The sequence below is a fragment of the Orcinus orca genome, chromosome 7, assembly GCF_937001465.1.
Source record: "Orcinus orca chromosome 7, mOrcOrc1.1, whole genome shotgun sequence".
In the NCBI taxonomy this organism is placed as follows: domain Eukaryota; kingdom Metazoa; phylum Chordata; class Mammalia; order Artiodactyla; family Delphinidae; genus Orcinus; species Orcinus orca.
The window spans coordinates 45,991,803-46,008,697 of NC_064565.1; the positions used below are offsets into that span (position 1 = coordinate 45,991,803).

At 39.2% G+C, this 16,895-nt stretch overlaps 1 long non-coding RNA gene across 1 annotated transcript in view; it reads left to right on the top strand.

The window, feature by feature from the left end:
• Window positions 1-16,658, top strand: part of LOC125965067 (uncharacterized) — a 22,330-nt gene extending 5,672 nt beyond the window's left edge. Inside the window, exon 4 of the long non-coding RNA XR_007478560.1 lies at window positions 16,026-16,658. This is a non-coding gene — a long non-coding RNA (uncharacterized LOC125965067). The remainder of the gene's footprint in view (window positions 1-16,025) is intronic.
• The last annotated feature ends 237 nt before the right edge of the window (window positions 16,659-16,895 follow it).

Sequence of the window (16,895 nt, forward strand, 5' to 3'; positions counted from 1 at the left end):
CCTCCCACCCACATAGTCTAAAATTGATCACTTGTCACACTGTGTACATCCTTCTGTTGTGACCCATATGCAATTTTTTGTTCATTTCTCTGTCTCCCGTATTAAACCAAGCTCCATGAGGGCAAGAATTCTCTCTAATTTATCTTGGAATTTTTAGGACCTGGCCATTAGGCTATCTACAATTATTTGTGAATGGTGGAAATTATTGAATACATGAAATAAATGAATGTGGAAGCAGAAGGGGTCATACATTTTTAGAGCTGGAATCTTAGAGTCCACCTAATCCTTGTGAATTAAAATATTTACCACAGTAACAGGAATAGCAAAGTGATAAATTTTAAGAGAGTCAAAGGTTAAATTTTATCAGAACGCATCATATGATAGCATCCTTTATTTTATTCTTGCACAAACTATAACCTTATATTACAAAGTTTAAGAATTCTCATTTTTTTAATTTGGCTACCTTAAATTTCTCTTTTGCAAATTTAAGACCTTCTTTTCCTTTAAGTATTTTATTTCCTGTGCAAGTCTGTTTGCTCCCCAGAACTATGCAATATTTGTGATTACAGAATATTTTATTATAGCCAAGAACCAAAATATGAGTTCAAATAGCAAATGAAATCAGATGCTTGAAAGAGCCAAGCTAATTGGAAAAAGACCCTCCACCAACTTACACACACACACACACACACACACACACACACACACACACACACACGACATTTATATCTATACTCTTTAATAATTCCATGATTTCAACATCTTTGTGTAGGAAGGGAGTTGCTGTCACTTGAAAAGGTTATGTAATGCATCCTGTTTCTTACAGACCTATAGGAATCTGGGCAAGGTTAGAAGCAGGAGGATGAACAAAGTGAGAATCAACATAGCTCTGAATAAAAATGTAGCCAGTTATCTCCATTTAGGGTAGACTCAGTGCAGATTATGTTTTTAGGAACATTTTTCTCTTCCTTAATGTGAATTGTCTTTGATAATTATTATTTGCCTTTGGGAGATATGCATGTGTAGAATCCAGTGGATGAGCAAGGAGTACGAGGTGCGAAATCTTCACTGCTACCAATAGGTACAGATTGAAATGCAAATTCCACAGGGGCTGTGCTGTTAGAGACCTCTGTAGTAGTATTTCATACTGCCTAATTCAGGCTTTGGGAAAGGTTGCTACAAATAATATCCTGTGGTTGCACTGACTGGGAAAGGGGCTGGACCCTCCATGAGATTAAACGCCATGAGTAGGGCGTAAGGTGGTAAAGATATGTACTGTAGAGATATGAAGAAAGGTATTTTCTAAGGGGAGAGTCAATAACAGTGGACCTTGAGACGGGGGACTTGAGACAAGGAAGAAAGGCTAGGAGTTCGGGATATGCTCTTAAGGGGATCTCTGTGTAAGTAGTAAGTTTTTTTGTTGCTCTTTTCCTTTGACCAGTTGGGAAGTTTTATTTAGTGAACAATTTGTAATCTGTCCTCTATGTTGTGGTTTCCTTCATTTGTTTCTAACCTTCAGTCGTTATTAACACCTGTACAGACTTGAGTGGTGGGTGTATGGGACAATCAAGGAAAAGAAGAACAGCTTCGGGAAGTATAACCTTCTGCACGTGGCATCTCCCTGAGACCAGGGTTGTGGTCCCTACTTCTGACAAGCAGCAGGGAAGTGAGTGGTGGCCTCTGAAGGCTCGTGGGGGAGACCAAGGCCCTGAAAGAGCTATGGATGAGCAGATAACTCAGGAGAGTGGGGCAAAAACTTTCTTTGCCAGAGGTGTCAGAGCTTCCGGTCCATTTTAACTCTAAACACTGTATCCCCACACTCCCTTCCCCTCAAAATCGATTTCCTTGCTGCTCTTTCACCTTTCGTCACTTTTTACTTGGATTTCGGCAACAGCTGACTATGTCGTCTCCTGGCACCAGTCGCTTCCTTGCCGTGGCCTGGCCCTACGCCACACAACTGCCGTGGTTGTGTTTCTGAAGAGCTCTGGCCCTTGACCTTCCCCAGTGCTTGGCCAAAACCTCCTGTAAAAACCTTCTTTCTGCTTGTTTACTGTCCTTGGGATTTCTATCGAAAGTTGCACCTTTCATCTGAAGACGTAGGTATTCAAAGCTAGCAGGGGTGCCACTAAAGTCATTAAGAGGTGCGATTAAAGTCATTTATCATGCTAAGAGGATTCCACTTAAAGATTTACCCACTTAAAGATTACTCAAGTTTTCAGTATTGAGACAGATGGCAACACAGTGGAAGCAGTGATGTCCTGGAAAATCTGTCAGTTTTGTTTGGGAAATTAAATGTTCATATAGTTAAAGGCTTGTGGGATATGCTTTTTTAATAATTCCGTGATCTCATCAAATATTTCTGATCCTAGATGAATCCAGAGAGAGTAATGTGGGATATGATAGAGAGCATGGTGGGGTCTCTGAACCATTGGATACAAATGGACCAATTCTTGGGCAAGGATCTTTACCACTGCACCTTATCTTTATCACATTACATCGGGGGCTTTTTTACACACAAAGCTCACTTAATTTCCTGAAAGTTAGTTCTTTTTAGCATTTTAAAAAGTCTTCTATAGAGTTAAGTTCATCCCCACATTTCTAATATGCGTGATGGTTTATAAATATGTAGAAGAGAAAGGGGGAAACAGAAAATATGCTCCTCTCTCCCAGTAAGTCATGCTATTGAAAAGGGACCCAGACATAGCTTTGAAATCCAGTCTGGAGCTCCCATTATCCCTCTCTTTTCATATCTTTGGTCTTTCTTGATTGAATGGATAGCATGAAGCTGATATATAGAGTCTTGTCCTCATCTGTGTCATAGAGAAGTACATCACTGATGTCTTCATAAGTGACACTAGTATAAGATTTCTCCTATATCAACAATGTTGTTATAATACATTCAACTTTGATATTTCGTTTATATGCCTTAAATCCAAAAGCTCTTCACCCACTGCTGCCCACATATGCTGACAACTGTTCTGATCTGATCCCAGCAGGAGTAACAGATTTTATTTCTTAAGCATTGCAGAACTACAACCAGAGTGTTATCATTAGATGAAAGATCTCATACTGGTTTTGCAAGAGAGAAAAAAGAAAGGATCGAGATGAAAATAATCTAGGCTATTTAAAAATGCCCCACATTTTCAAAATTGTAATTCAATTTGGTTTTCAAAGGTAACATATTAAAATGGCTCAAAGTTCAAAAGGTACAAAATTATGTACAGAGAATAATTTCTGTCATATCCCTGTTCCCCTGCCATGCAGTTCAGGCTAAACTAATGTTATAAAATGTTTGTATTTTCTCCCAGAGATAGTCTACATGTATACAAGCAAATGTGAGCTCACACACATTTTTAAGTATGTATCTTGTCTATTTTTCCTTAACCACTTATTTCGGAGACAGTTTTGTATCAGTACATAAAGGGCTTTTAAATTATTTTTTCTAGTTGCATACTGTTCCCTTGCAGGGATATACATAGTTTATTTCATCAGTACCAAGTGAATGAGTATTTAAGTTGTTTCCAAAGTTTTGCTAACACAAAGATATCCCTGCACCTACATCATTTGGTTTAAGGATAGATATTTCTTTCGTATAAACTCCTAGAAATTGAATTTCTTGCTTAAAACTATACTTTTTTAAAGAATGTAATTTATTCATTTTTGAATTGTGATAAAAATTCAAAAGGAACAAAAGGATGAATCTTGAAAAGTAAGCTTTCTTCATCTCCCTTTGCCCTGCCCCCCACTTTTTTTCCCCCAGAAGCAAATATGTCATCAACTTCTTGTATATCCCTTCAGAGATTTTACACACACACCAAGCACACACACGTACAGACGCCTATGCAGGAGAATGTCCATATGAGAGAATTTAATGTATTTAGGCAGATTTGTATTTTCTTCTGCCTTGTAGTCTGCAGGGATCAGAAGGCTCTTGCAAATACGGCTGACAGCATTCAGTGTAACAATTTAAGTCAGGAATATACTCTTTTATTGCCTCATATACCATTATCGTTTAAAGTAATTCTACCACTTTTCTCTATGCACAGCTAGCTGTTCTGTGTGGAGGGAAGGAAGGCTGTGGATAAAGAGCCTTGCCCTGTCCTCACCAAAAATTGTCTAAGGAGGTCCAGTATGGAGTTTGGCCTGTATGCAAGGTGAACCACAGTTAGCCTGTAATGCTGTCCTCTTTATCTAGGGCTTGTCTTCCCCTTTCTCTTGTGTTGGAATCCCTGTTCCCTCTGGCACATGTAATCCTCTTTTTCTTAGTGTTCCCCCCAACTCCTCCTCCCTGCCAACACACATTCTCTTTCTCGCAGAATATATCTTTTGGGCTTTCCTGGTGGCGCTGTGGTTGAGAGTCTGCCTGCCGATGCAGGGGACACGGGTTCGTGCCCCGGTCCGGAAAGATCCCACATGCCGCGGAGCGGCTGGGCCCGTGAGCCATGGCCGCTGAGCCTGCGCGTCCGGAGCCTGTGCTCCGCAGCGGGAGAGGCCACAACAGTGAGAGGCCCAGCGTACCGCAAAAAAAAAAGAATATATCTTCCAATAGCTCCAGAACAAGAGTGTCTAGGAGGTAATTTCTTAAAGATCCTACGTTTCTGAAAATCTCTTTAAATTATTTAATCTAATTAACAGTTTGGCTGATAATACAGTTTTAGGTGGGAAATACTTTTTTTCAGACATTTAAAGGCATTGCTCCGGTCTTACTGTTAAGAAATACGGTGCCATTGAGATTTCTGACCCAATTTTTTCCTCTCTGGAAACTTTGGTGATCTTCTCTTTGTCCTCATTGTTCTAAACTTTTCCAATGATATGCCCTGATGTGATTTTATTTTCATCTGTTATATTGAGCACTGAATAGGCCTTTCATTTTGGAAATTAATGTCTTACAGTTATGGAGACTTTTCTTGAATTATTTCACTAATGATTTCCTCTTGTATGCTTTCTTTTATCTCCATTTCTGAAGATATATTCATTATATATTATATATTAGACCTCCTGGACTGGTCCTTCAATTTCCTATTGCTTTTCTACTTGTTTTTATTTCGCTTCTGCTATATTTTTTGAGAAAATTCCTCACCTTTATTTTCCAACTGACATTCTTATATATTTTATTTTTCTATTTATTTTTATGGTGGCAAAATATATATAACATAAATTTACTGTTTTAACCAATTTTAGATGTACAGTGCAGTGGCATTAAGTACGTTTACATTGTAGTGCAGCCATCGCCACCATCCACCTCCAGAACTTTTTCATCTTCCTAAACTAAAAATATGTATCCATTTAATAACAACTCCTATTCCTTCCTTCCCTAAGCCCCCAGCTCCTCCATATTAGAGGTTTTCTCAGATGTCTTATAATCCTTGATTTTCTGCTTTCGATTAAGAATGAAAAACTACAGGCTGATTGGGAGCTCCGAATGCATACATGCATATGGAGCTCACTCATCTTGAGCTTTACTGCAAGGTGATCTGGGAAGGCTGTTTGTTGGGCATCCTCGTTAGCAATACTTTTAGGTCTTCCTAGGTGGCATGGCCAGGTACTAGAGAAAAGTCCACCTGTCTCCTTCGTGGAGGGTCAAGATTTGGCTGCCAGTGTCCCGGGAGCTGAGTGGGGAAGGTGCTTGAGGTGGTGTTTTCAATAGAATATTCAAGTCTTCAACTGTGCCTAGCCTTTATTAGTCCAAAATAACCACGGGGCCTTATTCCAAGGTGAGGAGAGTTAGTCTCCCACTGGCATCAGGCTGGGAAGGAGATCAAAGGAGATGATTGCTTCTCAGTCAGCTTTCACCGAATACTCCTGTAGCACTGACCTTCCCTCCTTCACTTTCAGTTTTGGAAGTACCTGGGCTATTATTTCCTGAACCTTAGGAGAATTCTGTTGTATTAATGGAGGTGTTTCTCAGCTTTCCCCATTACTAGCTTAGTTTCCCCTCTCTGAGTTCTGCTAAGTCTCTCAGGTTTCATTCACTTATTTTCCAGTTTTCAAAAGTATGTTGCTGTTATCTCCTATCTTCCTCCTTTTTTTTTTTTTTTTTGTGGGTGTGTGTCTTAAAAAACATGTCCTTAAGATTTCTTTCACAGGATTTCCTGAAGTAGTGGCAGTTAACGTGTGTGTGTTCAGTCCTTACTTCAACCCCACGCTGGCATACCATATTCAATGCTTGCCTGGAGGATCTCGTTGATTCAACAACTTCCAATAAATTTAGGGATCTAGGGATCTAGAATTTAGTTTTATGCCATTAACTTAATATTGCCTTATTGAAAATTCTCTCATTTCCTCATTTTAAGGAAATATTTAGAAATTGGTTTATTTCTCCACCACTAAGGTACTAAAGTTGGGCCTAAATCGTATGAAGTGCCTATTCTGATAAGGCAGTTGACATGTCAGCAAATAAATCTATTTTTTTAAAGGTGTAATCTTCCTATAGACACTCTATTAGGAGGAATAATCATTGAGAAAATTATATTTACTCAGCAGATTTTAAATTATAAATGATTTCTGTAATTTGGTCCCCATTTATTAAAAAAAGCGTTCCTCTAGGTTTTTTGTTTTTTTTTTTTTAAGTTTCACATGTTTTCTTTGAGGTCATTGCAGTTGGTCAAATTAGTGTTGCGGTAATCGAAGTGAATTTTCAAGGGAAAAAATAAAAATAAAAATAGAACCTGTTTATTACCCAGATATATCTGTTCCCTCTGCTGCATTTTAGTCATAGCTATTTAATTTCCTGAAACAAAAAACAAACAGATTTTTCACTAATGTCAGTACTGCAGAGCTAGCATAGGACAGAAGAGCCAGCTGTACTCGATTTCGTCTTATGCATCATCAACAAAATTGGCAGCTAAGTTCTGATTTCAGAGCCTTTATGGTTAATGATGATGTACAAGCTGTGCTTGATTTTCAGATACAAGACTAGTCTTTGCTGACAGAAAAATCTATTTTTGATTTGTAAATTGAGCAAATTTGATGCAAAATTATTGATGTAGGATAAACACAGATCATGAAGATAGCATTTTTAGACTCACATTTCTAACCCTAAAACCACTTCAGTTTATTATTATTGTCATCATCATCATCCTTATAATTATTAGCATTACAATGATGGTAACTAAGTATTTAACTAAAATTGCAGTTAAGTTTTGCGAATGAGTCATATATCGACGAGTATACTAACTTAAGAATGTAACTGTAATGAAAAGGAGCAGCAGAACTAATTAGTAATCAATTCTTTTAGCATCCCTGTTCTGGGTATAAGGCTAATTCAGAATCATGTTGCAAGAGATCATGGGTAAAATCTGACATAGTGTAAAGAATGGTGGAGCAAATAGGTGTGAAAGAGGGAAAAAATGCTTCTTTGATTATAAGCACTTTGACAATAGCGATTATAACTCAGTCATTGCTTAGAGCAGCTACTATAGTTTTTGAATTCATACAAATCAATTTTATCATACTTGCTAATGGCATACCATTGAATTTTTTAATAGAAGCAGCATTATTGGCCTTGTGCAAATTATGGAGCTATAAAATCTTGTCTTAGATGTTCTCTCATCTTGTCCCTTGTTAGGAGTCCTACCATACATACCAGTTCTTTCATGCTGCCTGTTTCCTGGAGGTAGTGCTTGCTACCCCTGCTTGGGGTTGCTCCTCCCTTACTCCATACCTATCACTCCTTAACCTTATCAAAACGTATCTGCCCTTGTCCCATTCCTTTATGATTTTGCAAGGACACACGTGTTAAGAGCTTAAAAATGTTTATTTTTTTAATATGTTATTCTAATAGTACAGATTTGCATTTTTAAGAGGAACTCTTGAAGACCTATTGCCAGCAGTAGAAATGTCATATCTTTCTGTCTGTCAAAAGTGGCAAAAATCCATATCCAACAATAACAGGCTTTTACTTATTGATTCTACCCAGCTTAAAATGTGTGTTGCGGAAGCAAAATGAGAAACAGAGTAAGATCAAGGGCTTTGCAATCAAATGGATCTAGTTTAGAAACTCAGCTCTGACACTTACTAGCTGTTGGTCACAATTTACTTATCTTTAAGATGGGATACCATTATCCACCCTATAGGGTTGTAGTGAGAAGTAAATAAATGAATGCATGTAAAATTATTGCTATAATGCTGAGAAATAGTAAAGGTTCATTAATTGGGAACTGCTATTATTATTTACATAATTTATATCAATATATATTCAAGTATTATTTCTTCATTGTTGATTTTTTCTTGGTCTCAAATATAGGTTCTATATAAATATGCCTAAGTGAACCAAGAATACGTAAGGCTTTGTTTTCCCAAGACTCTGCATATAATAATTGCTAAATGAATATCAAATTTTATTTAATCCACCATGAAATGTCTTTGATTACAATATATATTTCCTATATGGAAGAGATGGCTTAAATAAAGGAAAAAGGTTTTCACACTAATGTACTTTAATTGAATCAAACCATTTTTTGTGGTTTTCTTCAGTAAGATCAAATGAAGTACGCTCTTAAAACACAGTCCTGGGGCTTCCCTGGTGGCGCAGTGGTTGAGAGTCCGCCTGCCGATGCAGGGGACACGGGTTCGTGCCCTGGTCCGGGAAGATCCCACATGCCGCGGAGCGGCTGGGCCCGTGAGCCATGGCCGCTGAGCCTGCGCGTCCGGAGCCTGTGCTCCGCAGCGGGAGAGGCCACAACAGTGAGAGGCCCGCGTACCGCCAAAAAATAAACCACACACAAAAAAACAAGAACATCCAAGAGACCATCTCTAGGTAGAGAGTTTACTTAGTATTTGCAGTGAACTTCAATCCAGGAATTTTTTTTATTTTTGAAGTATAGCTGATTTACAATATTGTATTAGTTTCAGGTATACAGCAAAGTGAGTCAGTATACATACATATATATATTTTTTTTTCAGATTCTTTTCCATTAGAGATTACTACAAGTTACTAAATATAGTTCCCTGTGCTATATAGTAAATCCTTATTCATTATATATTTTATATATAGTAGTGTTTATTTGTTAATCCTATACTCCTAATTTATCCCTCCCCCCCTTTCCCCTTTTGTTACCATAAGTTTGTTTTCTATTCTATGAGTCTGTTTCTGTTTTGTAAATAAACTCATTTGTACTGTTTTTTAGATTCCACATATAAGTGATATAATACAATATTAGTCTTTCACTGTCTTCACTTAGTATGATATTCCATTTTGCTGTAAATGACAATATTTCATTCTTTTTTTGTCAGGCCAGATACGTTTTAAAATTGTTTCTATAGATTGAGTTCAAGGTACTGTCATAATGAGTGACTGGTGAGTGACTCTAAATGAGTCTGACGCAAAACACCAGGCCCTCAAAACTACAATTTGATGTCTAACAAAATCTAAAAGTCTGCTTGATTTTTGGAAGCTGCTGGATCATCTTTGAACATTGGAGAACCTGAATTGACTACTTAGTGATTGAGTTTGGGGATACAGACATGAGTGGAGTAAGAAAACCTTGCCCATTCCCATATTTACCAATGATTGTATCTTCGTTCTTTAGAAACTCAATGTGTTTCTACCTACATGAAGCCTTGCTTTGCCCTTTCTCCTTGAACTGGAGTCAGCTCACTGGAGTCAACAGCACTGAACATCCTGGAGAAGAGGTAGTCTCAGGCTTTTAGCTCCAGATGAGACCCATTTACCATCTTGGATTACACTGGGGCCACTCAAAAGCAGATTCCCCACCAAAACTAATGCTTCTTGCCCATCTCAGCAGTTGCATGTCAAGGTCTTCTCTTATCCCTAGCTGACACACCTGGGAGCTGCAGATGCCAACAGATGCTTGGTAGCTTCACACCTCCCATCTTAAAGTGGCTATCCTCCTTCTTTAGGAAGGTGTCAAACACCTGTTTTGACCCACATTTCTGCCTCTTACCTCAAACATCATCAGGAACTCAAGCTCACTTTAATTACCTACTCTTTTTTTTTTTTTTTAAATCCATGGGCCAAATCCAGCCCACTGCCTGTTTTTGTGAATAGAGTTTTACTGGAGCACAACCAAGCCCATTTCTTTACATATTGTCTGTGGCTGCTGTCACACAAAAAAGAGTTGAGTGGTTGTGACAGAGGCCATCTGGCCTGCAAAGCTTAAAATATTTACTAGATGGCTCCTTATAGAGAAAGTTTGCTGACCCCTAGCCTAGAGCTTCATCCTCATCTGACTCTGTACATCCACTCACCTGACCTGCTCTTTCACTTCTGCTGCCATCACGTCTACTCTGCCACCTGGAGCTAAGAGTCCAGTAGCACCAGACCTGTGTGCATCCTCAGCTTCAGCTCTTGGCTTTCTTACTCCAAGTAAAACCTGGATGTGCTCTGCTGAAATCACTTCTGATGCATTGTAGTCAGCATGGGCTGTTTTTCTTTTACATCCTACCTAACTACAGGTCTGATCCTGGAGTCAGTGTTCTCCTTGCCTCATCCTTCCAAACCCTCAGCTCTGTGAAGTTTGTGCCATCAGACTTTGTCACCTTCTCCCCCGCTTTGTTGAGTTCTAGAGAACTCAGTTGCCTTCGTTATTTGATAAAGTTAGCACCTCGATCACAGTCTTTTTATTATTCTACCATTATTCTCCTAGACTTCCTTCTTACTGACTTCAGCATCCACGTGGATGATACATCCAGTACCTTCAATTCTCAGTTTCTGGACCTCCCCACCTTATGACAGAATGATGTTATTCTTCAGCCATCCTCAGCCACTTTCTCCTGTGGTCATACTTTTGACCTTGTGATCATCAGTAAATCCATCATCTCCAAAATTTCAAGTTCAAGCATGCCAATCTCTCCTAAACAGCTCAATAAACCAGGTACACGTACACAGCAACATTTTGACTTCATTAAAATGTTCCAAGCTGTTGGGTTTGTGACTGTATCACTATCAATGTGCCCTCCCCAGATCCTCTCTTCCTTCTGTACCCAGCTTAAATTATATAATACATTCATATAATACAATATTAAAGCCACTCTTTGACAACACCCTTCACTCCTTTCTGCCACCCTCTCTCACCTGGCTGAGCTGCAACCCTGGTTTCACCCAATAGTCCCCATACACCTAAACAACTGAACATTGATGAAGACACAATAGCTATGTCAGCCAGTATCACCTTAAATGCTGGCTATAAATCTCAGACCGGTAGTTGTATTAGGATTTTCCAGGGAAAGAGACCAATGGTAGACAGATGATAGATAGATAGATAGATAGTAGATAGATAGGGTGATAAGGTGATCATGGAGTCTGAGAAGTCCCAAGACCTATAGTTGGCAGGCTAGAAACCCTGGAGAGTGAATGGTGTAGTTCCAATCCATGTCCAGACGCCTGAGAACCAGGAAAGTCAATGATATAAGTTCTAGTCCAAGACTGAGTCCAGAGTCCAAAGGCAGAAGACCAATGTCCCAGTTCCAAGACAGTAGGAGAGTGAATTCTCCTTTCCTCACCTTTTTGTTCCATTCAGGCCTTCAGTGGATTGGATGACGCCCACTACACTGAGGAGGACAGTCTGTTTTACTCAGTCTACGGATTCAAATGTTAGTCTCATCCAGAAACACCCTCACAGATGCACCCAGAATAATATTTAACTAACTATCTGGGCACCAGTCAAATTGACACATAAAATTAACTATTGAGGTAGTCAAGTTCTATCACATTACTTTTATAGGACTTTAACATTCCCACTTTTCAAAATGATAATTTAATATCTTATCTTTACTCCTTGAATCTCCTAACCCCTTTTACTCTCCATGCTCTCAGCATATAACACTGCTTCATAAATCATTGAGAAAATGGAAGTAATTCGATAAGAATTCCTTTACCTTTCCAACCTAAAACTGTTTACTCACCTCACTCTGTGCCTGACCTCTGCCTGCTTTGTTTTATGACAGAGCAATCATCTCTGCTGCCACAACTGCAACACCCCTCTAGTTGTGCTCTGGATCCCATTCCCCCTCTCCTTATCAGGGTCTCGATTTCTCAATTATCTCTCTATCATCCTCTCCTGAATCATCAGTCTTCACTCAATTACTCCCATTGTCATAAACCACCTCTGGTAACTCCTTTCTCAAACACACACACACACACACACACAACAACAACAACTACTCTTCTAATACAGCAACAGTAGCAACAATAGCAGCAAAAAGACCCTCGCTTCACCTTACATCCTCTTCCAGTGGTCTCTTGGACCTCCACTAAAATGTTTTCTAAGAGGAGTATTCCCTGTCCACATATTTAAAAGTAGTCACACAGGTACTCTTTATCTTATTCTATTTGAAGTCTCTACGTTGCATTTATCACTCCATTATGTGTATATATGTTGATGGTGTGTGTTTACTGTTTTTCTCTCCCCAGTATTACATAAGCTCTGTGAAAGCAGGTGTCTTCTCTGTCTTTTCACCTTCATATTATCAGTACATGTGACAGACATAGAGGATCCTCAATAATGATTTCTCAGATGATTGAATGAATGAACTATTTCCTTTTTTTTTTCTGTCTATTGCTAGACCATAGGATTCTCAAGGGCAAGGACTTTGTGTCTTGTATGTGTCTTAGTAGTTGATTTCATAAGCACTTGTTGAATGAGTGAATGAATCATTGATATAAATGAGCAATAACCTAAAGATAAAAGTTATTAACATGATGTTCTACTTTTAAAATTGGCATTGGCATTTTTACTTTAAAAAATCAGAATGATTTCTTTTAGATTTACACTAATTCCTTTTAAACTAGTGCTAATTTGTGTGACTTATCCATATGCATCTAAATTAATTTTTCTAACTTTAACTAAGACTTATAAATAAATAAGTGTACATATATGTATGTAGATGGATGGCTATATATACACCTACCCACACATATATAAAACATATGTTAGTCCTGTTCTAAGAATCTGCCAAACTTTCTTGGTAAGACTTGCCAATTGCAATCATGTGACAGGATGACAGTTCTCTTCTCTGGGAGAAGTCCAGACTTACAATGTCTGGGACAGAAATAATATAGACCAAGAAACATATATAGCTGATGATGGATGATTTTTGGCTCCCATAATGTGAGGTTTGGTCTTCTTATTGTGAGACTTTGAAAATCATTAGACCAGAATTTTTTTTTTTTATTTCTACTCAGCTAAAAATTTTCTTTCTCATATTTCTGTATGCAGGCATACTGCAAAGATAATTTGCCTGGTCAATTTGGATTTATACTAAACTCTACCACTTAATGATAGCTTGAGGTCTTTTTGCCAGTGTAACTACCTTATTTTTATTGGCCTTGTAAGCGTGTGCCCACGTATACCCAGTTACAGATGCTTTCGTGTCATCATTGATATAATACTCCTTAAGAGCGAAGGTGTTTTCATTCTCAGGCAGAACTGATTCTAAGGCGGTGACGGGGCCACTTCAGTGATTGCATATGTGCACAGAGGAGGTAGCAGTTAGGAATGCTCTTAGCTGCAAGTGACAAAAAAATCAACTAGAAGTGGCATCAACAAATTTTCACTCAGTGGCTTAATGACATTAAGGCTGCTATCTCTGCAATGCCACTGGCCTTCTCCTCAATGTCCAATGATGGCTGCAGCATAAAAGTGTTCTGGCACCCTTGTCTCAGCAAAAGCATGTTACAAATGCAGGAAGCAGGAGGTGTGTGGGCAATATCCTTGAACATTGTCTTCTCATCAAGGAGAGAAAACTCTTCAACAGACTTCTCTTAACATCTTCTTGGCTCCAAATTGGTCCCATGACAGTCCTTGGACCAGCTGCTGAAGCCATATTTCCTGAGAACTAGAGACTGTTGCCTGATTTCTGAACAAACCTGGGGCTCCATTTGAAAGAATAAAAAGAGGAATGACCTTTCGTTGGCAAGGAATGGTGTCTCCCACAGAAGCTACCAAGAACACTCATGAGACTTCATGGAGATCATGCTTATGTTGAATCTGGAATTCAAGTAGAAGTTGGCCAGGTGAATAAAGTTTGGAAAGGTTGAAAAGGCAGAGGGAGCTGCTTCTGCAAGTGTGTGGAACAATCAGAGAACTGCAAATAATTAGAGTTGGGCATTCTGTATGTGTGGAAGAGTGAGAGAAGAGACTGCAGAGGTTGGTCACATCACGCTATGAAGACAAGTGAAAGCAGGGAGTCAAGTTCTCACACCTTCAGGAATTCATTCTGAGGTTGTTAAATTTGCAAATAAATACCTGTCTGGGCTTCCCCCCACAACCCCTCACCCCACATGTGGCTGAGAAGATCTAGACAATACTTCCATTTCCCCATTTTAAAGAAGAAAGATAGAGCAGTCATTACGCATGATTACTTGCTCTCTCCTTCTCTCCTTAGCCAAATCTTGCTTGGGAAGTTTTCAGGTGTTTGCTAAGCCAGACTGTACTCAGTGGGTTATGGAGCCTCAGAGGACTTGCCAGCTACACTTCCTCTACTAAAACCTTCGGAGAAAAGAAGCTGAGTGTTTAGAATGAAACCAGTCCTGCTACCGTGATCATTATTGATTAGACCAAGGGATCAGTACCTGAGCCAAAAGCTGCCCAGTAGGAATGCAACTTATTAGGTAATGACAGACAAACATAATCAGATCTTCTCACTTTGGGAAGGTTAACAGTGAGGGACAGATGCCAGAAATATCAGTAGCAGAGGCAAGGTGCAGAGGAGGGAGAAGGGAGAAAAAGGGCTAGAGAGAGAATAAGAGGAAGGGAAAGGGAACAATAGCTGAGCTCTAGAAATGAACACAATAAGTCTTTGATCTTGGAAACTGGAGAAAGCATCAATTGTTGAACAATTCTTTAGTGACCTGAATTGTATTATCATCAGACCATATGAATCATTAAATTTATTTTCAAAATGCAATATAATCCCATTCCTCCAAAGAATATGACATAGTCAGATAAAATTATTGATGCAGGTTGCAATCATAAATTATTTTGGATCAGGTTGAACTGCTGTTCACCTTCCAAGGTAAGTACCTGAGGTGTGAGGTCTCTGGGAATAGGCATGTCACTGTTTCCTTTCTGTGAGCTTGTGGTTGATGGCTCATAGAGAAGACTTCCTTTCTTCCCTGAGTAGTTTTGGATAAGAAAGCAATTATCAAAATGGAATGAGGTAATCTCTGAGGCAACAAGAGAAAGAGAAATGATGTTTAGTTATTAGAAACTGAGGGCCAGAGGAGACATGATTCGTGGATCTGCCAGGCTAAGGTGTACAGCCTGAAGTGCAAATAGAAGCAGATTGGAGAGCAGGAAAGAGACTTGTGGGGAAAGCAGGCAATAGGGACCTGTTCCAGTTGAAGTATACCTATGTCTCCCGGAAGAGTAGTTCTTCACCATGGCTACTCATCAGAATTGCCTGGAGGACTATCGAAAAACTCCACTTCCAGACCTTAAGTCCTGCTGAAGCAGAACATGACATTTTATGCAGCTGGCCCAGCACCCACCCATGACGGAGCTTTCACCTGCAGAAGTGAAAATATTTGTGTCGTGATAGCAACAGTCCTTTCTTGAGAAGGACTGTCTTTTGTTCTCAGACCATGGCTATCTTAATTTTTTACTGGAATGTTCTTCCTTTTATGAAATTGTTGTGATAAAACATGGTACTTTTAAACAATGTTCTTAGCAAAATCAAAGTTAGCAAAACTATTGTGGGTTTTGACCTTGGGTAATTTACCATCATTACTATCACTAGTTTCCTGACCTTAAAATGTAACAGAGTGGTTTTGTGCAGATTAAGTGAGATAACATGTGTAATGTGCCTGGTATATATGAAACTCTCAAAATTTTCTCTTCCTATGCTGTTGGGTAAAATACTTTAGTTTGCAAAGTTTGATAACTCCTGCTTAGACAATAAAGGTGATTTATTGTTTCAGATAAGTGAAAAGTCTAGATCTTTTGTTGGGCATAGGGTATTATTTAAACAGACTTGGCTCTAATTTTCTATGATTCTTTCTGTTCTACCCTCCTCTCTGTTTTGGTTTTGTCTCTGGGCTACCTCTTCAATGTGGCTGCACATAGTGAGAGATCCACACAGTGAGACAGAATGCAGTTCCTAAAACCAGGAGCCAAATTCCAGTCCTAAGGAGTTTGGACCACCCCTGAGCCAGTGACTATGACCAGAGAATGCCGTGCATTGACTGGCTCAGCCATGATGCATCTGTTCCTGAACCAATGCCGGTGCTAAGGGAAATGAGATTACCCTAATCGATTTAACGCGCCAGGACCAGTCCCCAAAGCTGGAGATGTTGTAAATCCCAACAAAACCAAAAGGCTGCCACCCAATGGGCTGGAGGAGAATTGAAGTTGGAGGAATTACCACAGGCCCTTCCATAGCTTTATTCCTAAATATACTTGCTATTGGCTACCTGCACACAGCAGCCTCCTATACATACCCTTACTGCCTGCATTAAAGTAGTTTGGGTTAAAATGAAAGAAGCTTCCAGCATTAAATGTTATTTATGTTATTTACTTAATACTTAAAAGTACTAAATTGTTGTTATTGAAGATTGAAAAATATAGAAAATGAGAAGGGAGAAAAGGCTCTTATGCCACCAGCGAAGATAACCATCATTAAAATTTAGCATTATCATCATTGTCTTTCTCCTATGTGTGTGTATATTGTTATATACCAAATTTTGTATGTCATTTTAAATTGAGTTTTAAGCTAATATATACCTTTCTTGATTATAAGAGAAGTCTGTAGTCAAGTTATTTATCTATTTTTTTTTTTTGCGGTACGCAGACCTCTCACTGTTGTGGCCTCTCCCGTTGCGGAGCACAGTCTCCGGATGTGCAGGCTCAGCGGCCATGGCTCACGGGCCAGCCGCTCCGCGGCATGTGGGATCTTCCCGGACCGGGGCACGAACCCGTGTCCCCTGCATTGGCAGG